Source organism: Pleurodeles waltl, chromosome 2_1 (assembly GCF_031143425.1).
Source record: "Pleurodeles waltl isolate 20211129_DDA chromosome 2_1, aPleWal1.hap1.20221129, whole genome shotgun sequence".
Lineage (NCBI taxonomy): Eukaryota > Metazoa > Chordata > Amphibia > Caudata > Salamandridae > Pleurodeles > Pleurodeles waltl.
Window position 1 is genome coordinate 894569418 of NC_090438.1, and position 26432 is coordinate 894595849.

The window sequence follows — 26432 nt, forward strand, 5'->3', positions numbered from 1 at the left end:
TAGCGATGGCTTTTTAGGACAGGTGCAGAGCACATGGCCTGTTTGAGCTCATCAAAAGCTTTTTGACAGCTAGCTGTCCACAATACCTTTTTAGGCATCTTTGTACTAGTGAGGTCATTAAGAGGAGCTGCAATGGAGCCATAATTCTTAATGAACCTCCTATAGTACCCTGTGAGGCCTAAAAAGGCTCTCACTTGGGTTTGAGTTGTAGGGGGAGCCCATTCCATCATGGTCTGGATCGTCCCCTGCAGTGATGCAATCTGTTCTCCACCTACCAGGTGGCCCAGATAAACCACTTTACCCTACCCTATCTGGCACTTTGAGGCCTTGATAGTGAGGCCTGCCTTTTGCAGGGCCTCCAAAACTTTCCACAGGTGGACCAGGTGATCATCCCAGGTGGAGCTAAAGACAGCTATATCATCCAGATATGCTGCACTAAAAGCTTCCAACCCTTGCAGGACTGTGTTCACCAACCTTTGAAAAGTGGCAGGTGCATTCTGCAGACCAAAGGGCATCACAGTGAATTGATAGTGCCCTCCAATGGTTGAAAATGCAGTCTTGGGTTTAGCATCTTCTGATAATTTAATCTGCCAATACCCTGCAGTTAAATCAAAAGTGCTTAGATACTTGGCAGAAGCCAGTGTATCTATCAGCTCATCTGCCCTGGGTATAGGGTGAGCATCTGTCTTGGTTACTTGGTTGAGCCCTCTATAGTCAACACAAAACCCCATCTCTCTTTTATCATCCTTACTGTGAGGTTTTGGAACAAGCACCACTGGGCTAGCCCATGGGCTCTCTGAAGGCTCAATCACTCCTAAGTCTAACATTTTCTGAACCTCTTGTTATATGCAGTCCCTGACATGGTCAGGCTGCCTATAAATCTTACTTTTGACAGGTGAGCTGTCTCCAGTATTGATTGTATGCTCACACAAAGTACTGGTACCTGGTATTAGTGAGAAGAGTTCAGAAAACTGACTTAAGAGATTTACGCAGTTGTCCTTCTGCTCTGCAGTAAGACAATCTGCAAGTACTACTCCCTCCACTAAGCCATAAGCTTCAGTGGTGGAGAAGAGATCAGGGAGAGGGTCACTCTCTTCTTCCTGTCCCTCATCAGTTGCCATGAGCAGGGTGAGATCAGCCCTGTCATAGTAGGGTTTTAGGCGGTTGACATGGAGCACCCTAAGGGGTCTCCTGGCAGTGCCAAGGTCCACCAAGTAGGTAACCTCATCGTTTTTCTCAACAATTAGATGGGGTCCACTCCATTTGTCCTGGAGTGCTCTTGGGGCCACAGGCTCCAATACCTACACCTTCTGTCCTGGGTGGTACTGGGTCAGGACAGCCTTCTGGTCATGCCATTGCTTTTGCAGCTCCTGGCTGGCCTGAAGGTTTTTACTGGCCTTTTTAATGTACTCAGCCATTTTTGATCTTAGGCCAAGTACATAGTCCACAATGTCCTGTTTAGGAGCTTCTAAAGGTTGTTCCCAATCCTCCTTAACAAATGCAAGGGGACCTCTCACAGGGTGTCCAAAGAGGAGTTCAAAGGGGCTAAAGCCCACTCCTTTTTGGGGTACCTCCCTGTAGGCAAAAAGGAGGCAAGGTAACAGGACATCCCATCTCCTTCTGAGTTTTTCAGGGAGTCCCATTATCATACCTTTGAGAGTTTTATTAAACCTCTCAACCAGACCATTTGTTTGTGGATGATAAGGAGTAGTGAACTTGTATGTTACACCACACTCCTTCCGCATTGCTTTGAGGTATGCAGAGATGAAGTTACTACCTCTGTCTGACACCACTTCCTTAGGGAAGCCCACTCTGGAAAAGATTCCCAGCAGGGCCTTTGTCACTGCAGAAGCTGTAGTGGTCCTTAAGGGGATTGCTTCAGGGTACCAAGTGGCATGGTCCACTACCACCAGGATACACCTATTGCCTGAAGCTGTTGGAGGGTCAAGGGGGCCAACTATGTCAACCCCTACCCTTTCAATAGGCACCCCAACCACAGGAAGTGGAATTAAGGGGGCCTTTGGAGTGCCACCAGTCTAGCCACTGGCTTGGCAGGTCACAGAAGAGCGACAAAACTCATTGATGTCCTCTGACATATGAGGCCAATGAAACATGGGAACCAGTCTGTCCCAAGTTTTACTTTGGCCCAAATGCCCAGCCAAAGGAATGTCATGTGCCAAGGTAAGAAGAAACTCCCTGTACTGCAAAGGGATGACCAATCTCCTGGCAGCTCCAGGTTTAGGGTATCTTGACTCAGTATACAGGAGGTTGCCTTCCCAATACACCTTATGGTTATCACTGACATCCCCATTCTTCTGTTTGACAGCTTGCTCTCTCAAACCCTCTAGTGTGGGACAGGTCTGCTGTGCCACACTCAGCTCTTCCCTAGCAGGCCCTCTGCACCCAAAAGCTCAGCCAGCTCCTCTGGTGTAGGTTCTGCACAGGGAGAGGATTCCTCTTCTTCAAAAAGGGAATCTTCTGGTGAGGGAGGGATAGTGGGCAAGGATTTACCCTTCCAACCCCTAGCTTTTGGGAGCACTTGGTCCATTGTTCCAGAATCCAAGTTTCCCTGTCCTTTTTGCTTTTTGGCCTGAGCCCTTGTCAAAGCAAAAATATGCCAAGGAATGCGAAGCATTGCTGCATGAGCCTCCAACTCAACTTCAGCCCAAGCTGATGCCTCCAAATCATTGGCTAGTAAGCAATCTACAGGTAATTCAGTGGCTACCACAACTTTCTTTGGACCTGTAATCCCCCCCCCCCAGTTGAGATTCACAACAGCCATGGGGGGGCTAAGTGTGTTATTGTGAGCATCAATCACTTGGTACTGCTGACCAAGTAAGTGCTGATCAGGGTGATCCAGTTTCTCTATAACCATAGTTACACTGGCTCCTGTGTCCCTGTAGGCCTCAACCTCAACACCATTAATTAGGGGTAGTTGCTTCTACTTACCCATATTAAGGGGACAAACAACCAAGGTGGCAAAGTCAATGCCACCATCAGAGACTAAAACAGCCTCTGTGGTCTCCCTAACAAGACCAAACCCAACTACACTGCCAATAGTGAGCCCAGCTACACCCTTGGACTGGCTATTTGTAGTAGAATTCCTACCACTACTGCTATTACTAGGGACACTAGAGGTTGCAGTTGGGGTTGTGGTAGTGGGAGCCTTGGTGTTTTTCTTTGGGCAAGTGGCATCACTTGCCCAATGGCCTTTTACTTTACATAAATAACACCATGGCTTTTTTGGATTGTGAGAAGAGGATTTGGACCCACCACCCCCTGAGGATTTTTGTGGGCCTGATGAAGAATGTTTTTTTTATCTTTGTCCCCACCCTTGTCAGAAGACTTACCATCCTTCTTCTTGCCATCCTTGTCACCCTGTGTATGAACTTTTCTGTTCACTCTTGTTCTGACCCATTTGTCTGCCTTCTTTCCCAATTCTTGGTGAAAGGTCAGATCGGAGTCTACCAAGTACTGGTGCAACAAATCAGACACACAATTGTTCAAAATATGCTCTCTCAGGATTAGATTATACAGGCTTTCATAGTCAGTCACCTTACTGCCATGTAACCAACCCTCCAAGTCCTTCACTGAACAGTCTACAAAGTCTGTCCAGTCTTGAGAGGACTCTTTTCTGGTGTCTCTGAACTTAATCCTGTATTGTTCAGTGTTTAAGCCAAATCCATCAAAGAGTGCATCCTTCAAAACTTTGTAATTGTTAGCATCACTTTCTCTGACAGTAAGGAGCCTATCCCTACCCTTACCAGTGAAAGATAGCCACAGGATAGCAGCCCACTGCCTTTGAGGGACAAACTGTACCATACAGGCCCTCTCAAGTGCAGCAAACCACTTGTTAATGTCATCCCCCTCCTTTTAAAGGGGGACTATTGTATGCAGATTTCTAGAATTTTCCTCTCTAACAGGATTACTATCAAAAACACTGCTGCTGCCACCATGGGAAACTAACCCCAACCTCTGCCTTTCCCTTTCCACATCCAGAGATTCCCTGTCTAAGGCCAGCTGCTGCTGTTTAAGCTTCAGCCTGGGCTCTTCCAACCACAGCTTTTTGAGTTCCCTTTCCATTAAGTTATCCTCAGGGTGGGAGGCTTGGGAATTGTGAGACACAGAAGAAATGTGGGAATTGGCAGAGAGAGACCTGTCCCTAATTGGTGGGACTCTAGTAACCTGGCCTTTAGGAGTGAAAGGTGCCCTACTAGTGTGTGTCACCATCCCACTACCAGTGTCACTAGATGGCCTGTTAGCTGACAGGTCATTGGAAGAACCCTCCCCAGCATCCTCAGGGGACTCCTCTGAGTCTTGCTGGGTACCCCCTCCTCTACCTCCTGATCCTGGGATGGGCCAGACTGGTTCTGGTCACTTTCTAGGAGAAGGCTTAGGAGAAGATCTTTGGTAGGATTCTTACCAATTGCTAAACCTCTTTCAATGCAGAGACCCTTCAAACTTTTAAAGTTTAGATTCCCATATGTTGCCTGGACAACTGTGGGAGTAAGCTCTACTGCAGACATAACAGAAGGGGCAGAAGGGGTTTAGGACAGAGAGAGAAAGACGTTTTGAAACTTTTTCAAGAAGAAAAAACTTTTTCACATTTTTGAAATATTTGAAAGTTTTCAGAAACGTTTCAGAAACGTTTTAGAAAGTTTTAGAGAAGGAAAGTTAAACTGTTTAGGTTACTGTGTATATTCTGAAGTATTTGGTATATGTTTCTCTTATGAAAAGCACCAATGACAAAGTGGTAAAGCAGTTACAAGTACTTATCCCACTGCTGTACCACAAATGTAGGAGGCTGGCCTGGCTTATACTGGGTCCCTGATGGTACTTACACCTTGTGCTAGGTCCACTTATCCATTATTAGTAGATTAGTAGTGTTCTAGCAGCTTAGGCTGATAGAAGTAGCTATAGCAGAGCAGCTTAGGCTGAACTAGAAGACATGCAAAGCTCTTACTATACCACTTATGTCATATAGCACTATAAAACAAGAAAACACAATACTCAGAGTTACTAAAAATAAAGATACTTTATATTTGGGACAATATGCCAAAAGTATCTCAGAGGATATACTCCCTTAGGAGGTAAGTAAAATACACAAAATATACACACAAACCAAAATCAGGTAAGTAAAACACTTAGAAAAGTTGTGCAAACACTGTAGAACACAATAGAATGCAATAGGAGACAATAGGCCTAGGGGCAACACAAACCATATACTCCAAAAGTGGAATGTGAACCACAAATGGACCCCAGGCCTAGTGTAGTGTGTAGAGGGTCACTGGGAGTGTAAGACAATACTAAGGGTGTCCAAGATACCCCACCCCAAGACTCTGAAAAGTAGGAGTAAAGTTACCCTACTACCCCAGAAAGACAGTAAAGTCGAGATAGGGGATTCTGCAAAGACAACAACTGACTGCAAAGCACTGAAGACGGATTCTTGGACCTGAGGACCTGTAAAGGAAGGGGACCAGGTCCAAGAGTCATGCAAGTTTCCAGGGGGGGCAGGAGCCCACTAAACCCCAGATGAAGGTGCAAAAGGGCTGCCTCTGGGTGGAAGAAGCCAAAGATTCTGCAACAACGGAAGGAGCCACGAACTTCTCCTTTGGTCAGAAAATGTCCCACGGTGCACTGGAGGATGCAGAAAGACTGCAAACAAGCCTTGCTAGCTGCAAGAGTCACAGTTAAAGATTATGGGTGCTGACAGGACCCAGGAAGGACCAGAAGGTCACCCCTTGGAGGAGGAGACAGAGGGGGTACTCAGCAACATAGAGGGTCCATGCAGAAGCAGACAGCACCCGCCTAAGCACTTGAACAGGCATTCAGGAAATCTGAGCACGGCAGTCATCTCAACACAACAAAAGAGGGTCCCACGAAGCTGGAGGTCAGCTCAGCAAGTCGGGCAATGCAGGACGCAGTGCTGGTGACCTGGGCTGTGCTGTGCACAAAGGAAGTCTTGCAAAAGTGCACAGAAGCCATAGCAGCTGCAGATCACACAGTACACAGGATTACTGTCTGGCGTGGGGAGGCAAGGACTTACCTCCACCAAATTTGGACAGAAGGACCACTGGACTGTCTGGGTCACTTAGATCCAGCTCCTGTGTTCCAGGGACCACGCTCGTCAAGGTGAGAGGGGACTCAGAGGACCAGTGATGCAGAAGTTTGGTGCCTGCATTGGCAGGGTAAAGATTCCGTCGACCCATTGGAGAGTTCTTCTTGGCTTCCAGTGCAGGGTGAAGGCAGACAGCCCTCAGAGCATGCACCACGAGGAAACAGTTGACAAAGCCAGCAGGATTAGGCACTACAATGTTGCTGGTAGTCGTCTTGCTACTTTGTTGCGGTTTTGCAGGTGTCCTGGAGCAGTCAGAGGTCGATCCTTGACAGAAGTTGAAGAGAGAAGTGCAGAGGAACTCTGGTGAGCTCTTGCATTCGTTATCTGAAGAGACACCCACAGGAGACACCCTAAATAGCCCTCAGAGGAGGATTGGCTACTTAACCAGGTAAGAGCCTATCAGGAGGGGTCTCTGACGTCACCTGCTGGCACTGGCCACTCGGAGGTCTCCATTGTGACCTCACACCTCTGCATTCAAGATGGCAGAGGTCTGGGACACAATGGAGGAGCTCTGGGCACCACCCCTGGGGTGGTGATGGACAGGGGAGTGGTCACTCCCCTTTCCTTTGTCCAGTTTCGCACCAGAGTAGGGGCTGGAGGCTCCCTGAACCGGTGTAGACTTGCTTATGCAAGGAAGGCACCATCTGTGCCCTTCAAAGCATTTCCAGAGGCTGGGGGAGGCTACTCCTCCCCAGCCCTTAACACCTATTTCCAAAGGGAGAGAGTGTAGCACCCTCTCTCAGAGGAAATCCTTTGTTCTGCCTTCCTGGGACTGGGCTGCCCAGACCCCAGGAGGGCAGAAACCTGTCTGAGGGTTGGCAGCAGCGGTAGCTGCAGAGAAAACCCCAGAGAGCTAGTTTGTCAGTACCCGGGTCCATGCTGGAGCCCCGGGGATGCATGGGATTGGCACCCCACTACCATATTTGGCTTGGGGGGACAATTCCATGGTCTTAGACATGTTACATGGCCATGTTCGGAGTTACCATTGTGAAGCTACACATAGGTATTGACCTATATGTAGTTCACATGTGTAATGGTGTCCCCGCACTCACAATGTCTGGGGAAATTGCCCTGAACAATGTAGGGGCACCTTGGCTAGTGTCAGGGTGCCTTCACAGTTAGTAACTTTGCACCTAACCTTCCTCAAGTGAGGGTTAAACATATAGGTGACTTATAAGTTACTTAAGTGCAGTGTAAAATGGATGTGAAAATAATGTGGACATTATTTCACTCAGGCTGCAGTGGCAGTCCTGTGTAAGAATTGTCTGTGCTCCCTATGGGTGGCAAAAGAAAGTCTGCAGCCCATAGGGACCTCCTGGAACCCCAATACCCTGGGTACCTAGGTACCATATACTAGGAAATTATGAGGGTGTTCCAGTGTGCCAATAAGAATTGGAGAAAATGGTCACTAGCCTGCAGTGACCATTATAAAAGCAGAGAGTGCATAAACACTGAGGTTCTGGTTAGCAGAGCCTCAGTGATACAGTCAGGCACCACACAGGGAACACATACAGGCCACAATTATGAGCACTGGGGCCCTGGCTAGCAGGATCCCAGTGACACAGGCAAAAACAAACTGACATATAAGCAAAAATGGGGGTAACATGCCAGGCAAGATGGTACTTTCCTACAAGGGGTGAGAATCTTAAACTGGTCTGGATTTTGCAGTGGAACAATGTCCTGGAACACAACATGACAACGATAATGGTCTGTCCAGGTTTTCCAGCCCTTACTGAAGAGAACTCCCAAAGGTTTGGGTAGTGCTTCCCACTTTCTGCTTGGGGGTACACGTTAGACCTGGCATCTTTTGTCGTGGCTTTCCCTGACTTTATGCTTTCTGACCTCCTGTTTTAACTGTGTGTTGAACTTTGATTTTGCTGGCTTTAGGACTCTGTGCGCTTTCTCACTGCTGACCTGTGTTAAAGTGCATGTGCTTGGTGTCTAAAACATGGTAATATTGGGTCCTCCATGAGTGGCATATTTGATTTACCAAGAAGTCCATCTTAAAGTGCACAATGTGTGCACATGGGCCAGTAAATCAAATGCTAGTAGTGGGCCTGCAGCACTGACTGTGTCAAACACTACTGTATTCTTTCAAACATGTCTCAGGCCTGCCACTGCAGAGTCTGTGTGTGCAGTTGAAACTGCCATTTAGACCTGACATGTGAACTCACTTGCCAGGCCCAAACCTTTCTTTTTATTACATGTAAGGCACCCCTAAGGTAGGCCCTAGTTATCCCCAAGGGCACGATGCAGTGTATTTAACAAGTTGAATATGTGCTTTTAAGTTTACCATGTCCAGATAGTGAAAATCTCCTAATATTTGTTTTTTACTACTGCAAGGATTATCTCTCTGATAGGCTAGGATTAGGGTTGCCTTGAAATAAGACAGAAATAGGAAGTTTGGTGTCTCTTTAAAAATACATCTTTTGGTGAAGGTGGTTTTTAAACTGCAGGTCTGAAAAATGCCACTTTGAGGAAGTTGGCAGTTTCTCCCTTTAACCTTCTGCGCCCTAGCCTGTCTCTGAATGCATGTCTGGGTTTAGGTGACAGCTACATCTGTGCATTCCCTCCAGACCGCCGCATACATGAAGGGCTTGTTGTGACAGGAGATGCATCTGCATTCATCTGCATACTGATAGGCGTCCTGGGCAGGGAGAGGGAGAAGCAGTTTACATTTAAATCTGAATAGGCTGTGTCCTGCCCTCAAACAAAGGGCTGATTTCTCATTACGGGTAGTCTGGAGCCACTGTTGAATTGAAATAGAACCTTCTGCACTTTTTATTATTTTGACGTTACTCCTACATCAAAGGCATTTTCGGGTATAAGTACTGGGCCTTTGACACCACATACACAGAACACTTCTCGACGGAGGACACTCTACCAGGAAGAAAGAATGCAGTGCTGTTGCGAGGGACTGCCACTTTGCTGTTTGCTTTGCTGTGTTGGCCTGTTGCTTGCTGCTTCTTGCCTGGGAGTGAGAGGACTGGACTTAACACGCTTCATCCTGCAATCTAAAGTTTCTCCAAGGGCCTGACTAAACTTGCCTCCTGTTTCTGAAGCCTCAGGGATGTCAAAGACTTCACCTGCATCTAGCATCTGGGTTCCTCTGCTTTGAATCTTGCTCTGCCAAGTAGTGCCAAATGCAGTCTTGTGCCCTTGAAGGTCAGTGTGGTGCTGCAACACAAGAACTGACGAATCAACACTGGTGCATTGCTTGGAACTGACACATTCTGCTGCAGAATCGCCACTTTGCTGCTGCCTGCACTGAAGCCTGTGGACACCACTCGCTGAGCTACCAGAGGGTGAGCACAGGTAAACCTATCTTACTTGACCTGACTAGGATTGCGGTCCCTGCTTGGACAGAGTGCAAACCTCTATCAACCAGAGACCCAATTTCAATATCCCAGTTCAATTATCTTCAACGGTTCTGTTACACCACAGAGAGTTTCTAGCGGATGGAACGTGCTCTGGGGCCTGAATGCTGTTCGTGCAGCCACTCCAGCATACGTGGTGGCCAAGATGGATCTCGCAAGGCACTGGAGGGGTGAGAGGGAGCTGTCAGTGTAGGAATGGGCCAGGGGCAAGGACCACTGTGCAGCAGTGGAGAAAATAGTAGACAAGGCACGTAGGGTCGCACAGAAGTACTACCGCATATGGGTCTCATGGACTCAGTATAGAGGTCCTTTAAACTTAACTGGAAACATAATATGCATAAGGGACTCTGGGCCTGATTTAGACCTTGGCAGTCGCACCGCCAAGCCACGTCGGGCACAGACCCAAAAAATCCATCAAGTCAATGGTCTTCCGCCCACTGTATTCACATGTATGGCAGCTGAGCTGACGACTGCCCTTAACAGAATCCACTCTGTTGCACAAGCTGCATCCTGCAGCTGATTCAGCAGACTCCAGTACTGGCGAGCAGGCCCCCCATTGCCGTCTTGATTGCAGAATCCTGCAGAGCCTATTTAGATCACACAGATGTGCTGGTGTTTTTTCAGGCACAGGCCCCTGGTGCCAGACCTGTTCAGTTTAGTACTATGGCTGTAGTCATTGGTTGGATGCTAGCAGCCCACACCTGTTGTAAACTGGACAATTGTGAACACCTGCAAAACACATTATAAAATATACTCCATTCCAGTCTATGATAATTTGCCAACACACTGCAGCAGACCATTTGGATGCACACAGGAGCCAGGTTTTATGTCTGTGTTTCTCTCCCTCTGTGTCTTTTGTTATTATTTTTTTGTGGAGTATCCTTCTATTTTTTGGGCACTAGATTTATTTCACAATTATTCACTATGGAAGGGAGGAGAAATCCATGTTTCACAGAGGGAGAGCTTTCTGTCATTGTGGATGAAATCATTAGAGTACAGCCACAATTGTTTGGAGCACAAGTACAGAATGCAACCATATCCCAAAAGAGGCAAATGTGGTCCAGAACAGTTGTGAATGCTGTATTTAGCAATCTGTGCACACAGGAGGAGATAAGGAAGAGGTGGAACAAGCTGCGGGGAAAGTTTGTTCCCTGGCCTCCAAGCATCACCTGGATTTCCAAAGGAATAGAGGTGGTTCTTCCAGCCTCCCCTTACAACTCTCTCCCTAGGAGGAGAAGGTCTTGCAGATCCTAAATCCTGAAGGTTTGACTGGAATCTCTGGTGGAGTAGAGGCTGGTAAGTTGTACTTGGCAATGTCTCAACAATCACAAATGGAGACCTCCCTTTAGGTTTGCCATTTAGAATGCGTCAACACCTTTAGGAAAACAGATACATCTCAACTTGACTTCACAAAATATCTTGCTTTATACCAATTACCAGCACCATGGTTGTATCTCCATTAATAACAATGTGCAATATGTCTAGTCAGATTGTGTGTTGTTCCTCATGAATCATCCCTTGCATTTGCTCCTCATTCCCTTACATTCTAGCAGTGTATGTTTTTGTTTTTCCAAAATAGGTCCAAAACTCCATCATTTGCACAGGAAGGTATAGTGTTTGTAAGTGGTATTTTCACCTATTAACATCATACTCATGTGTGATTACATGTTGCAAATGTGTGCTCACCTCCACTATAGTCATTGAAACAGATATGTGGAACTCACTTTTCAAACAAGCATTGTCTATGGTGTCAACAGATGGCTACAACTACCATGATGCCCTTTTTTTGGGTCTGCAAAACAATACTACAATGTAATGTTGCTACACTTTCCTTTACTTCCATACGTCCATACATCTCAAACACCTGTGCATTTGACAGTCACCATGTCATTCTATTGATTAAAATGTCACCGCTTGTGTATCTGAAGTGTATTGACACCTTCTTATAGCTAGATTAAAGTGATGGAAATTGCTCACATAATTCTGTGGGGCATATTTACTAGAAGTGGCACAGCGCGGACACTGCTCCAAAATTGGCAGCGCCACACTGTGTCACTTCTAAAATACACAAATATTAAAAAGAATATGGCGCATCCGTGTTTCTCCCTGTGCAAGCGTTAAATTAGCTGCCGAGCACCAATGCAGCCATCCTTGCGCCATGGTGGGGGAGAATGTTTTTGTGCAGGAAGGGACACCTTCCTGCACAAAAATCATCTTTAATTGTGATTTTGTCCTTCATGTGTGCAGCACCGTGCAACACACATAGAAAGAGCTAAAAAAGGAGGAGAAATTAAAGCATCTCTCCTCGTTGTGCCATGCCAATGCCACCCATGGTGTGGGGTTAGATTGTGGTGCTGCCTTAGGTTCATGAAATCTCATGAATCTGGGGCAGCATCAAAATGCAATTGGTGTTGCTATGGAACACCCCCAGCAACACCCATTGCACGCCTCTTACATGCAAAGTGCTGCATGTTAAGGGGCCGTATTTACAAAGTGGTGTTAAGCCACAAAAAGTGACTTAACTCCACTGTAAGAGGTTACTCCAGGGACGTCCTTATCAACAACAGAAGGGTTTTATTCCCTTTAATTATATCAGACAAGATTAGATAAACTCACATGAGTTTTCCACCCAAAAAAGAATATTTATTTACGTTTGTGCACTTTCCACACTTCTTAATATTGATCTTCTGAAAGTCCTTTATATGTTCGTTTGTTACTTTTTTCTTCTCTCATTTAGAGTCCTCTACATTAATCTCCTTCTTGTTTGTTTTATTTTGCAGATAATTCTCGAACATGAGGAGAGAACAGAAAAAGAGACTGACGAGAATTAAGTCTATTATTCTGGTGATTTGTATATACCTAAAGTTAACTATAGTGGGGAAGGGTAGGTGAAGGTATAGTGAATAAGGTGAACGCTCAGTGTACGACGTCTTAACTTTGTGCTCATATATGGTGTCTTTGTGTGCGTGCTCCAACCAACATGCGCTTCACATGAGTTTTATTGACTTCCTAACAGCCCTTATTATTTTCATTGTGGGGATACCCTTTTTCCTGGGCTGTCATTCCCCACTTCCTTTTTCCCACTTCCTTTTTCCCCTTTTTATTAATGTCGAAGCAGAGCCCTGAATTTGGGCATGTACCTGTGCTAGTTACATCCCTCCTGGGACGTGGTGGGCTTCTGGGTCCTGAAATTTTTGCTTCTCAGCAGGTCTGGCTGTTCGGGGGTCCTCCTCGCACCTCTGACCCATGTCTCCGACGTCTTCAAATGCATCCACTTCCTTGACCTGCTTCGGATGCGTCTAGCACTCTCCTCTGGCATTCCCCTCGCAGGTTTGGTTCACGTACCTTCAATTTCGTATGCGGTTCCTTTCACTTCCTGTTTCTCGGGTCTCCTGTGATCTCCTCGAGCGTCCCTGCTGCCCTCCTCATACGCGCCGTCACTGATCTTCTACTCGGCTGTTTCCTCTTCCGTTTTTTCCTTCTGGGCATGCTTACGTTGGCACGCGATCCTCTTTTCCAACCCCCTGGGGCACAATTGTGTCGGCCCCGATCCATCGTTCACGTCGTCAGGGGATGTTACCCTGTTACAGCCACCTTGTAAATACAGCACAATGTACAGCGCCACCGGAACGTCACAAAAAGCGGGTTTGTAAATATGCCCAATATTCTTTTGAATCCAAGATTCCCAGCAATGTGTTGTGGCATGCTGAATAGAAGTAGTAGCCAAACACAATTTACTTTGCACTGTCCAGATGATGACAAATTACAGTTTTAATTTTAAGCTGAACCACATTGACTCCAGTGTTTGTAGCCTGCTAGGCCTTGCAATGGTCCAGTACTCCAATCTACTCATCACTGTGTAGGGCTGAATGTCTGCTATACCTGACACACAATTCTGAACTAACACTTTTACATTTCAGGACATCTCGACATCGCCAGCACTGGAAATGTCATCTGTGTAAATCAGGCTGCATGTGTAATATAGTGAAAATCACACAAAGGTCCAATCTGTCTATCACTGTTTCTACTTTTTTAGGTAGTCCCATTTGTAGACAAAGAGACATAAAGTGCACAAACAGTATATTAATTACATATTTTCTGCATCATTCACAGGTCCACCCTGCCCCAGCCCAGTGGACCACGGTCTGCCAGCCAAGACACCCCCACTCCAGCACAGGAGCAACCCTTCAGTGACGACTCTACTGCTGCAAGTCTAGGTGATTGGAAGCCAGCTGGTCTTTCTGGCTAGTTAGCTCCAGTGAGTCACTCTCGGACCAGACTTGCACCTCCCACCCCAGCTGCAACACTATCTCAGCATGAGGACACCTCCACTTCCTGTGTACGGAGGAGGTACATACCAATACTGTGCCCCCCCAGTCCTGGCTGCTGTTGAGATAACACCGACACTGCCTCCAGTTCTGCCTGGACCCAGTGGGATTGGGTACACTTCCACAAGGGCACAGGGTACTAGGGGTAGGGATCATCAGAAGGAATCTGTGGGTCAGCAAAGAAAGGCCAGATCACCATTGACCAAGTCTTGGGAGCAGTAAAACAGCCACAGGACGTAATGGGCCAGGATTTAACTGAGCTTATGGAGATTAAGGAGAGGCAGAGGGAGCTTATCTCAGAAATTTGCAATCAGCTCCCTGACTGGGGCCCTTTAGGACAACTACTCCCATGTGAGCAGGGCTTTTCCCATTCCATCTGCCCTGTCTGTGGTCCCTCCACTACTGGGTCAAGTGCACCACTGCCAGCAAGAGACATTGAGGCCCTGCCATACAAGGAGGTTGCTCGCCCGACCCCAGTGCGTGCACCTGTGTCCCCACCTCCTTCCCAGAGAGGACGGTCATTAGGACCGCCAAGAGAGGATGGCAACACTGCCACCACCACCTCCAAGAGTCATAAGTCCTAATTTCCTCCACTGTGTGTCTACCGTTCACTCTGTCAACTATTACTTGGGCACATATACCTTTTCTGAGGACAGTTGTATTTTGTACTTTGGACTCCCAACCGATTTTTGGTCCTACTACCATACTTTCATCCACCATGATAGACTTTTGTTTCATTTCCTTATTTTTCAATTCACCTTTGTGTTATTTTATGTCATGCAAATAAATGATATGAACACAAACTACAAGATTCTTGTTGGATTTATTGTGGCATTTAATTTGTCATGTCTGTCTTCTACTATCTTGTCAAATCTTTTGAGCATTTATTTGCTAAGGAAAATTAGAAATGAGAAAGAGGGAATGGGCTACCTATTTCATACAAACAAAACTAAAGCAGTTCATATTGTATTGGGAACATACATATTTAGCTAACAAGTCCTTGAAGAAATCAATGCTGAGTTTCACAAACCATGCATAACAATAGAGTCTGTGCCATTCAGCAGTGGATGCTCCATGACCTTGAAACCATGAATGAAACAAAATATTGCATGGGATCACATTAGATAGGCAAACTATCATTGATGCATGACCTCAGTTGGAGCCACACATCCTGCCTTCACAATAGGAATCCTACATTGATAACACCAATAGTCTACATCATGGCAGTAACAGAATGTGTGGCCACATGACTATTACAGGACACTGTGGCAGTATCTGGTTCAGTTACATAACCACCATTCAGTGGTGTGCTAAATAAATGCTATCAACTATGAGGAGACACACAAACAGCTACCTCCACTGAATAGAAATTTACGATTTAGACAACATAAAGAAAGAACAGTATGCCAGGTCTTGACATACACATGAGGTTTGAACAAGTTAAGTAGCATATATTACCTTGATGGATCCATCACATAGAAAAAAGATCTAATACAATTGCCTGAACTTCCATTCTATCTGAGTGAATGTTATGTCTATACAAGATCTGTCCATCCCAAGTGAGTGCCGGTCCCAGGATCAACACGTGTTCACTTTGTACTTTCCATCAGCAACATATCAGTGCAAATGTCCAAATGAAGATGATATGGCAAAGGGCCCGAAACAGAATAACAAGGGGTAATTAATGATTTCACATATTACATTTGACTCAAGTGACAAGTTAGGAGGACAAACATACTTAGGACAAACAAAGTTAATCTATGGCAACAAACACATTAGTCAATGTAGGGAAACTTTGATCCACTAACATCTTTGCCTCAGACTTTCCGGAACTGACCATTCCTACCAAATTACCTTTTCAGATGGATATCTTCCCTATGTCACAAGTTGTACTGACACTGGAGATTACAATAGATAAAGGTACACTTACACTCAGGTCAAAAAGTGGTTAATGACATCTTGACATAGGTCAACTCCTTCTTATTCACCACTGTCAACATCAGTGAGCATTTTAACATCCTTACCCAGTGGCTCTCCCTCCTCTATGGTTATTGGGATGTTCCGTTGCAGGGTGATGTTGTGGAGCATGCAGCAGGCACCCATCAATTGGCACACCTTATTGGGTGAGAGGAGGAAGACTCCACCATTCTTGTCTAGCCACCTAAACCTGGCCTTTAGAAGCCCAAAAGCCTGCTCCTCTGGCCTCTGTGTTCTTCCATGGCCCTCATTGAAGTACACATCCCCTGGCATTGTTGGATTTCTCAGCAATGCCAAAAACCATGGTCAGATAGGATACGCTGAGGCTCCTAAATTGAAGCAAGACAATAACAGATTAATAACACATCAAGCCATTGTCCATTCCTAAACTAGGATTCAGGCAAAAGATCCTCAAGTCACATTGTACTGACCAGCAAGCCAGGCCCTCTTCGGTCCACGTTGTGACATCTGCAGGGGAAAGGTGCTGTTCCGTAGTACAAATGAATCATGCGTTGACCCAGGAAAGTGGGCACAAACACTTGAGATGCATAAATCCAATAAACAGACAACTTGCACATTCATGTAATGGAAGTTATTATGATTGTGGTAGACCTGTTCACTTGCGTGTGGTGGTACCAAGGCAATATGCACGCCATCTATTGCTCCAGCTACATGTGGTAGTCCACCCAAAGCATAAAATTCTCCCTACACAGTGTCAAATTTTGTTGACATGGGAACTGGATGTAGCTGTTGATGTGTCTCATCAAGGAAGCAAGGACTTCTCGTATCACAACACTGAAAGTTCACTGGCACATGCCCCCAGATCCTGCTACAGTGTATTGAAAAGTAAAGTACTATTGTCCCCAAAATAGAGTAATGAAATGAGTTTCACAGTTAGCGTTATTGCTGTTGTATTCCTATTGTGAGGCAGGAGGTCAGGCTCCAAGTGATAACACAACTGCAGGATAGTTTGCCTATTTAGCTAAAACATTTTTATGACAACCCTTTCTTCCATGATGGCAAGGTTTGGAAAGGGGCGGAACGTCTGAGGCTATTGTCTCCTACCCATGCCTGTGTTCAAAGGTCTGCATGTATGTTACATTGTTATGTTAGAATATTTTTAGAGCGCTTGAAAACCCTAGGGTAACCCTAGGTTCTGCTGCACCTTGGACCAAGCCCATCCTACATGTCGAAAAGCCAGGATTTCAAGGCTTTCCAGAAAGCTAGAAAATTGGGAATCTCTTTGATTGCAAGAGGCTGAGAATTCCAAGCTTTAGCGGCACCATGAGTAAAACTTCTTCCACCATAGGAGGCTTTATTAGCTCAAGCAATGCAAAGATGTTTTGACTTTGGTGATATTAGCATCCTAGTTGGGGTGTAACAATTATTCAAAAAGGTCGGTACTAAATCATGCACTGTTTCATAAATTATGCATAGGACTGTCATTCTCTGTTTCATAGGGCGCCAATGTTGTTTTCCTAATGCCTTTGAGGCTGACTGAAACTTGTGAATCTTCAAAAAGAGGCATGACACTGCATTCTGTGCTGTTTGCAGTTTGTTCATTACCTGTTGTTGCAAGTTTAAATAAAGACTATTGCAGTAGTGTAATTTAGAAAGAATGAGAGATGTAACCACCAGCTTCTGGAGTTCAGAACGGATTTACTTTATAGTTTTTAGAACATAAAAAGCAGAGGAGATTACTGAATGGACCTGGCCAGTATATAACAATTTATTGTCTAGTATAACCCCTAGATATTGTGCTTTCCATCCTTGGGGTGTGAGTGAGCCTAACTCTTGTGGCCACCAGGAAGGGGACCAGAAGGAGTTTTGAGTACCAAATTACAAAACCTCAGTCTTTACCTGAGTTCAATTTCATGAAATTACTATTTATTCAACCACTGACCTCTAGCATACAATCATGGAATTTAAGTCCCATGTTGATATTGCTGGTCAGGGAGATGATAAGTTGAGTGTTGTCTGCATAGGATGTAAGAGAGAAGCCAAAGGATGGTATCTGGTTGGCCAAGTGAGTGACATAAACATTAAACAAGGTGAGACTCAATGAAAATCCTTGAGGGACCCCACACAGAAATGAGAAGGAATGGGATGCAAAGTCACCCAAGGCCATAGATTGTGCCTGGCCACGGAGGAAGGAACTTAGGAGATTTAGGTCAGTGCTTCTGATCCCTAGCTGGGAAAGGTGGCTCAGCAGTAACTTACGATTTACTGTATCAAGTGTTGCTAATAAGCCAAGTAATATCAGTGCTGCTCGTCCGCCTCTGTCCAATGCTATTTTTATTTCCTCTGTGGTCCTAATGAGTGTAGTCTCAGCACTGTGCCCAGATCTAAATCCAAACTGTGTTGGATCAAGCAGGCTGTTGATATCTATGTGTTCTATTCAATGTTTATGCAAGATCTTTTCCACAATTCTAGCAGGGAGTGGTAGTATTGATATAGACTGTTAGCTATTGGGGGTCCAAGACATTAAACTTAGGCTTTTTTATTAGGGGCAATAGTGACACATGTTTCCACTGTGAGGGAAAATAGCCCTCTTTGAACATGTGAGAAAAAAACAGTTAAACTGGCAGCAGTTAGCCCTGGAGCTAGGTTGACTACCCAAGGAGGGACAGGATCATAGGGGGATCCAGATTTGGTAGATTTAATTAGATCTACTACCTTCTCCATTAAAAGAGGTGAAAACTCCACTAGGGTGTCCCAGCTCACCTGGTTAGCGGTAGCCAACTCTTCACTGCCTGGAAAAGGAGTATTAGTGAATAATATATTATAGACTTGTTCTACCTTGCTTTGAAAGAAATATGCAAGAGTATTGCAGAAGGCTTGGGTCTTACCAGCCAGTTTACCAGATGGTGGTGTTGACAGATTAACTGCTGTTCTAAATAATTCCTTTGTGGAGTGCTTTGAGGATTCAATTTATTTGTGTAAAGAAAGAGAATTTTGCTTTTATAATCATGGATTTGTAATCTGCCAGAAGTTTCTTGTACTTTTCTTCTTGGTAATTATAATATTTTGTTCATATTCTTTCCTGTCTCCTACAGCATTGTTTAAGTTTTCTGAGATCATCTGAAAACCAGGGGGCTGAGAGTTCACCTCTCTGTGATGTGGCTGCCTTTTCAGTTGCCAGAGTATTGACCACCACATTTAACCAATTGGAATAGTTTAAAGTGGTGTTATCAATATCGTCAGAGCAAATCAGGGGTATGGGGCTAGTTTAAAATCTTCTGGTTGAATCTTATGCCATGGCCGAGTGAGCAAGAAGGACTTTGAAGCGCTACTTTTTTGGCCTGATAGTTTATAAGTAATGTCAAATAAGATAGCCTTATGATCGGATATTTGTAAAGATCCCATCCAGAATATGCCCATCTGCATGAGTGGGCTCTGCTGCTCTTTGTAGGAGGCCAAGGCCAACCATAGTTTGAGTGAGAGCTATTGTATTGCTGCCTGTTTGCACTTCAAACTGGAAATTAAAGTCCCCCAGTACTGTGTAGTTATTCTTAGGAGGGCAGTAAAATAAAAGTCCTTTCAAGGACTGTTTATTGTGTAGCTCAAAAGAAACTTCAAGGCTTCAAATAATGTTGTATGCACCGGCTTGAAGGTGGCTGAAAAGAAGTGCTTTGAATAATGGCAAGGCCATCTCCCTGTTTGACATTTCTGTCTAATCTGTTAATTGAATACCCCTTAGGAATGGCATTAACCAGATCAGGGCCTGGTCAGCTGAAATGGTTATACACACTTTTAACATCAACTCACATCTTAAGTCTTGGTAACATTGGGGATGTCATTGTGTAATACATGTACACATATTGTTATTAAATGCTTGGAACTTCCAAACTCATTTGTTCATTATATAGCATTGTATTGGCAAAAAAGCCAATGTCTGTGTTCATCTCAGTCACTGTTCGCATCCACTGTATACTTGCACATGGCATATTGAAAAAAGCTCAATTGCTTCCTAACACTGTAGCCAACAAGACCTCCTCATTTTTTTGCTACTGTTATTGACCTCTGGGAGCCAGGATGCCGGGCAAAGCAGGTGACAGGGCCCCTGCCTTCAGCACAGTGAGGCCCTGTCCCTGTGCAGCCAGCTCTATGGGACCCCAGAGGAGCAGATACATGTCTGATTGGGAAATGTTTGGCTAACTTACTTGCTTATGTTTTATCCACAGCCTAATTTGTAATTTTCTGTTTATGTATGAAGAGTTGTGATTGGAGTGGAGTGAACTGAACTATTTTTCTGGGGACAGACTGTTGTGTGTCCCTGTTAGAAATGTCTGTGCATGGAAATGTAAAGTCACCTGAAATGATAAGCTGTAATATCTGTCCAGGTAACTCAATTTCAGTTTTATCAGACAAACTGCAGGCCCCTTACTACCATTGACTAGTAGACAGTGCAGCAGTAGTATGAGTGGCAACATACAGTCAACATCAAAGTGATAGTGATGTTAAGTGTCAGAAAATGTTTTAAAGTGGTGGAGTTGTCTGATGCTGTCCTGTCAAGTGGGATTACAGCCCATATTGTGGAATAGGATATTCTGTGTGGTTTCATACATGTCATGGTGCCACATGAAGAGTAACTTATTTCATGTGCTGCAAACATGAATGCCACAGGCTCTCAATCATCCACCCAAGTGTGTCCCATTCCTACATACACTTGTTCCAACATCCCCCAAAGCCCTACTCTTGCTGACACATAGCTGCCTTTCCATACTGCCCTCAGTCATTGTATGTGATGCAAACCATGGGTACTGGGTTTAGGCCGAAGACAACGGCAAGAATTGTACAGGTTCTTTTGTCTATAGTAGCTCACAATGATTGTGAGAAATCAGGAGTGGGTCTCACAGTAGGAACTGTTTTAAAGCTCTAGCCTAGAGGATGTTTTAGGCCTGAATTGGTAACATGAGGAGATAGACAGTGCTGAGGGTGCTCAAATGAAAACTGCAAATTTCCTAGGAACCACTAAGAGGGTCATTTTGACCCTGGCGGTACGAGACCACCAGGGCTAAAATGACGGAAGCACCGCCAACAGGCTGGTGGTGCTTCCTGGCCCATTACGACCGCAGCGGAAGTGCCGCGGTTGCACCGCCGGCGGTATTCCGTCAGATTTGCCCTAGCGGTGATAATCCCCGACCGCCAGCCTTTTTCTGGCGGTATGAACCGCCAGGAAAAGGCTGGTGGTACGGGGAGTTGTGGTGCCCATGTCACTGGCATGGGCAGTGCAGGGGCCCCCTGACAGGGCCCCATGCGGCTTTTCACTGTCTGCTCTGCAGACAGTGAAAAGCGCGACGGGTGCAACAGCACCCGTCGCACGGCCGCAACACCGCCGGCTCCATTTGGAGCCGGCTCCCATGTTGCAGCCCACATCCCCGCCGGCCCAGCAGGGATTTCCAAATGGGCACTGCGGGAGTGCGGCCGCATTGACGGCCGCCCCGCCAAAGCTGTAATGACCCCCTAAGTGTTCTAAGAAAAGATGGAATGATTGGTTAATGAATGTGAGCAATGCCACACAATTGTGTCACAGCAGTACAGACAAAGCAAATCTATCAAAACTTTTCTTCTTTTTCTTTTCTAGCACCCATACAGGTCATCCCATCAAAAGCGGGAAATATGGAAGGCCATCTCCAAGAAGGTGCTGATCCTGGGGGTCCATAAACTGCACAGCCTGCAGTGTTGGAAGAGGTGGGAGGATCTACGACACACAGTCTGCAGCAAGTGGGATTGGGTAGTCCTCCCAATGATCCAAGTGGATGCTATGCACCCTGACCACCCCTAATGGCCCACATCCTAGCGGTGGTCTACTCAGACCTTGATGGACAGTTGAGGGCCCATCAGCAGCATCAAGGGGGCAATTTTTTTGTCTGTAGATATTTTTGTTGTTTAACCTTTTAAATTTCCAGCAATGTTGTATGGCATCAACATGACAGTTGACACACATCCAATGTGCATGAGGATTTCTGGAGGTGTAAGTTAATCAGGCAGTATCTGATGCTGTGTCTGGTATACTGCATTGTGCTGAGGTTTGCAACACAATGCCTCATCAAATTTTGGGTGTCCTTAGTTCTGTCCAGATGAGAAATTAGTGATGATGAAAAATGTGACACTTGAAGGGACATTTTCAGATGAAAGGTTATATCACATAGATGTTGTGTGGTCACATCTTGAGAAGTCAATTTCAAGCCCAACACATGGCTCTTTTGGAAATGTGAGTATAATTAGCTCTGGACTGCAGTGGGTTAGAAATGTCTCATAGTCTATGTGTTTACTCATGCCATCAAAGCCCTTTGTCATGGAGGGAACTACAAGTGTATAAGAGACAAAGGCATACATGATATATGAGTTGGCCTAAGGAATTTCTAGACTTTAAGCAATAGTCCAAAACCATAGAGTGGAATGGTGTAGAGTGGAGTAACATATAGTGGAGAAGCATACACTTTAATAATATGTAGTGAAGTGGCGTAGACTGGAATGGGTTACAGTGGAGTGCCATGTCATAGAGTGGAATGGAGTGGCATGTTGTAGAGTAGAGTGGAGTGCTGCAGAGTGGAATTCCGCATAGTGCCATACAGTCTAAATAGCATAGAGTGGATTGCCGTAGTGTGGAGTGGTATACAGCGGAATAGCACAGAGTTGACTAATGTACAGGGGAACAGTGTACACATGAGTGGAGTAGAGTGACTGGTGTGGCATAGAGTGTAGAGGAGTAGAGTGGAAGAGACTACAGTAGAGTGGTGCATTGTAGAGTGGCGTATAGTAGAGATGCATATAGGCCCTCATTACAACCCTGGCGGTCGGTGATAAAGTGGCGGTATTACCGCAAAGGCTGGTGGTAACTGCCACCAAATTATGACCATGGCGGTGAGAACTCAGATAGACAGCCACTTTACCACACTGACCGCCAGGGCAGATACAACAGCCACCACGGCGGTAGCTGCCTACAGCCAGGCGGAATTCAATGTTCCGCCCACCATATTAAGACCCTGGAGACTCCCACCATTTCCAGGGCGGTACCAACAACATCAAAAGCCTGGCGGAAACACTGCACAGAAGGGAAAGGACTCACCTTTGGAGACACAGGGAAGAACCACGCCACCATGGAGCCTGAACTTCAAATATTCCCAATAATTTTCTACGTCCTGCTGCACCACAAACACCAATGATGGCGAAGACGACCACAGCGAGTACAGCCGCCTAGCACACAGGGGAGGAAGGGAGGAAAAAGAGAGTGACACACTCATGCACAACACACCCCCCACCCCCAATACCATACACAATATCAGCCGCAGTAATAAAAAATATTTACCACGTACCCCTGAAGAATAATGCAAGGACAATAGGATTGTGCAAAAGTGAGTGTAATAATAACAACACAGTAGAAATGCGAAAATGCAATGTAATGGTATATACATATGTACAGTTCAAGGGACACTGCCCAGTCCATATTGTGCTTGGGCCACCGGGCCACAGGCCAAAGTCCAAGGCCCCACTTGTCACCTGCACCAACATGGAAAGAACACTGCAGGGACATCAGTTGGAAAATAGGCAGGCACCTCAGGGGGATGGGGAGCGGGGGTACTTCAGCCGGCAGTTGAAATAACACCATTGGTTCTGGAGGGGGCAACAAGCCCTGTGCTTGGTCCTGGGGAGTGCAAAGCCACAGTCTCTCAAGTGGGTGACTTGCCCACTGGCTCTTGAGGAGGCAACATGCCCTGTGCTCGTTCCTGGGGAGTGCATGGCCACAGTCTGTCAAATGGGTGACCTGCCCACTGGCTCTGGAGGGTGCAACATGCCCTGTGCTCGGTCCTAGGGAGTGCAAGGCCACAGTCTCTCAAGTGGGTGACTTGCCCACTGGCTCTGGAGGGGGTGACATGTCCTTTGCTCAGTCCTGAGCAGTGCAAGGCCACAGTCTCTCAGATGGGTGTCTTCCACACTGGATCTGGAGAGGGCATAGTGCCCTGTGCTTCTGATCCTGGGGAGGCTGGGGTTGGTGATTGCTTTACCCACTGGTTCTGGAGGGGGAAGGCCACACAGCAGCCCATGGAGGCAGGACTACACACTGTCTGCCGGTAGTGACGGCTGCACAGTGGTGGTGGTGCTGTTGCTGCAGCCGCTGGTGGGGGGAGGCTCCAGCCCATCCCCTGCAGCCTAGGACGGCTGCCCACTGGTGGTGGTGGTGCTGCTGCTGTTGGTAGAGGGAGGCTCCAGCCCATCCCCTGCAGCCTCGGACAGCTGCCCACTGGTGGTGGTGGTGCTGCTGCTCCTGGTGGGGGGAGGCTCCAGCCCATCCCCTGCAGCCTCGGATGGCTGCCCATTGGTGGTGCTGGTGCTGCAGCTGATGGTGGTGGTGGGGGAGGCTCCAGCCCATCCGCTGCAGCCTCAGACAGCTGCCCACTGGTGGTGGTGGTGCTGCTGCTGGTGGTGGGGGGGAGCTCCAGCCCATCACCTGCAGCCTCAGATGGCTGCCCACTGGTGGCGGTGGTGCTGCTGGTGGTGGTGGGGGGAAGCTACAGCCCACCCTCTGCAGCCTCAGATGGCTGCACAACCATGGTTGGTGGTGGGGGCTCCGTCTGAGTCACTGCACCAGGCCCCTTGTCCTTCCTGCCTGCTGGTGCTGGCTCCTTGCCCTTCCTGGCAGCAGCTGGGGCAGGCACCTTGCCCTTCCTGGCAGAAGCTGGGGATGGTTCCTTGCCCTCCTGGCAGCAGCCTGGGATGGCTCCTTGCCCTTCCTGGCAGCAGCTGGGAATGGCTCCTGCAGCAGCTGGGGATGGCTCCTTGCCCTTCCTGCCAGCCAGCAGCTGGGGATTGTTCCTTGCCCTTCCGGGCAGCAGCTGGGGATGGCTCCTTGCCCTTCCGGGCAGCATCTAGGGCAGGCACCCTTTCTTTGAGGCTGCCTGGTGCCCTGGATCCTTTCCCACCACGAGTGGGTGTGGAGACTACTGGGCCCGTGGACTGGGTGCCTGAGGTGCTTGCCTGGGTTTTTGCCACCCTAGCCAGAAGTGGAGGATGGGGGTAGGGGTAGGGAAGAGGTCAATGGTGGAGAGGAAAAACTTCTTAGGGACATTGGGGCGGGAAGAGGGAGAAGGTTTGGGAGTGGAGGAAGAGGGAGTGGTTGTAGGAGGTGTCTGTCTGCTGTGTTTGGGTGCAGGTGCATTGTCTGGATGTGGTTGTGAGGTGAATGGCTGTTGGGTGTCTGAGTGCTTGCGTTTGTGTACCTTAGGAAAGGGGTGACAGACACAGTGGGAGAGGACACAGGGGACGTTTGCATGGCTGTTGTGGAGGTATCTGCCAGTGAGGTGTGTGTTCTGTTTAGTGTGGTGGTGATGCTGGTAGTGGATGAGGATGTAGTGCATGCAGGTGTGAGTGTAGATGCAACTGGAGTGAGGTGGAGGAGGGGGACACAATGGAAATTGTGGATATTGGTATGTCTGCATCTGGATGGTGTTTGTGGGAGTACCTGTGGGATGAAGTGTGGTGCTTGTGTTTGCCTGTGCCACTCTTGTGTGTTGTCTTGTGTGCATGCTCGTCTGCCTGTGTGCTTGGGATAGGTTGGGGTTGAGGGTAATGGGATTGGGAAGAGGAAGTTGGAGGGGGGAGGGTGGAAACAGGGACAATGGCTGCCATCAGAGAGGAGGCCAGAGCCTGGATTGATCTATGTTGGACCGGCAAGCCAGTGTGAATGCCCACAAGGAATGCATTAGTCTGTTGCATCTGGGCTGCCAGCCCCTGGATGGCATTCACAATGGTTGACTGCCCTATAGAGATGGATCTCAGGAGGTCAATAGCCTCCTCACTCAGGGCAGCAGGGCTGACTGGGGCAGGGCCTGAGGTGCCTGGGGCGAAGGAGATGTCCACCCTCCTGGGTGAGCGGACACGGGCAACTCGCTGAGGGGCTGTTGGGAGGGCAGTGCTGATACAGGGGTGGCAGCTGGGGTGGTCACTGAGGTGTCCACCATCACCAGGGAACTTCCATCGGAGGAGGTATCTGTGTCCGAACTGTCCCCTCCTGTCTCTACCGTGGTGCTCCCCTCGCCCTCCGTCCCACTGGTGCCCTCAGCATCGGTGGACTCTGCCTCCTGGGTCCTGTAGGATGCAGCTCCCTCCGTCGCTGGTGCCTCTGCTCCTCCGCCAGATGGTGCTAATGCACATAAGGACAGGGTGACAAAACAAAAACGGGGGAAGAGACAAAGGATGCACTGGCTCAATGGCTGCACCAACACCACCGTTGGCATACACACCACCGTCACACACAGGGAACAGCCCTACGCACTATGCTTTGCACTACCAGTTATAATGCTAGCCACCAAGGCATGGGGAGGGGCACATACCACCAAATGCAGCACACCTGGGTCACACACAGCCCTGACTAGTTGTGGATGCCTATGAGTCAGGCAGCAGGATTATCACTTCAGAACCCTGGCCAACATGGAACCTACTCTGCAATGTAAGACTTGGCCTAGGGGCACCCACTGACATACATCCCTCACCCGGATACCACCCTACCATGCATAAGTTGTAATGATGGGCACTGTACTCACCACCCTGTGGCTGCTGTGATGCTCTCAAGTGCCCATCCAGCTCCGGATAGGCCACCACCAGTATGTGGGCCATCAGGGGGGTCAG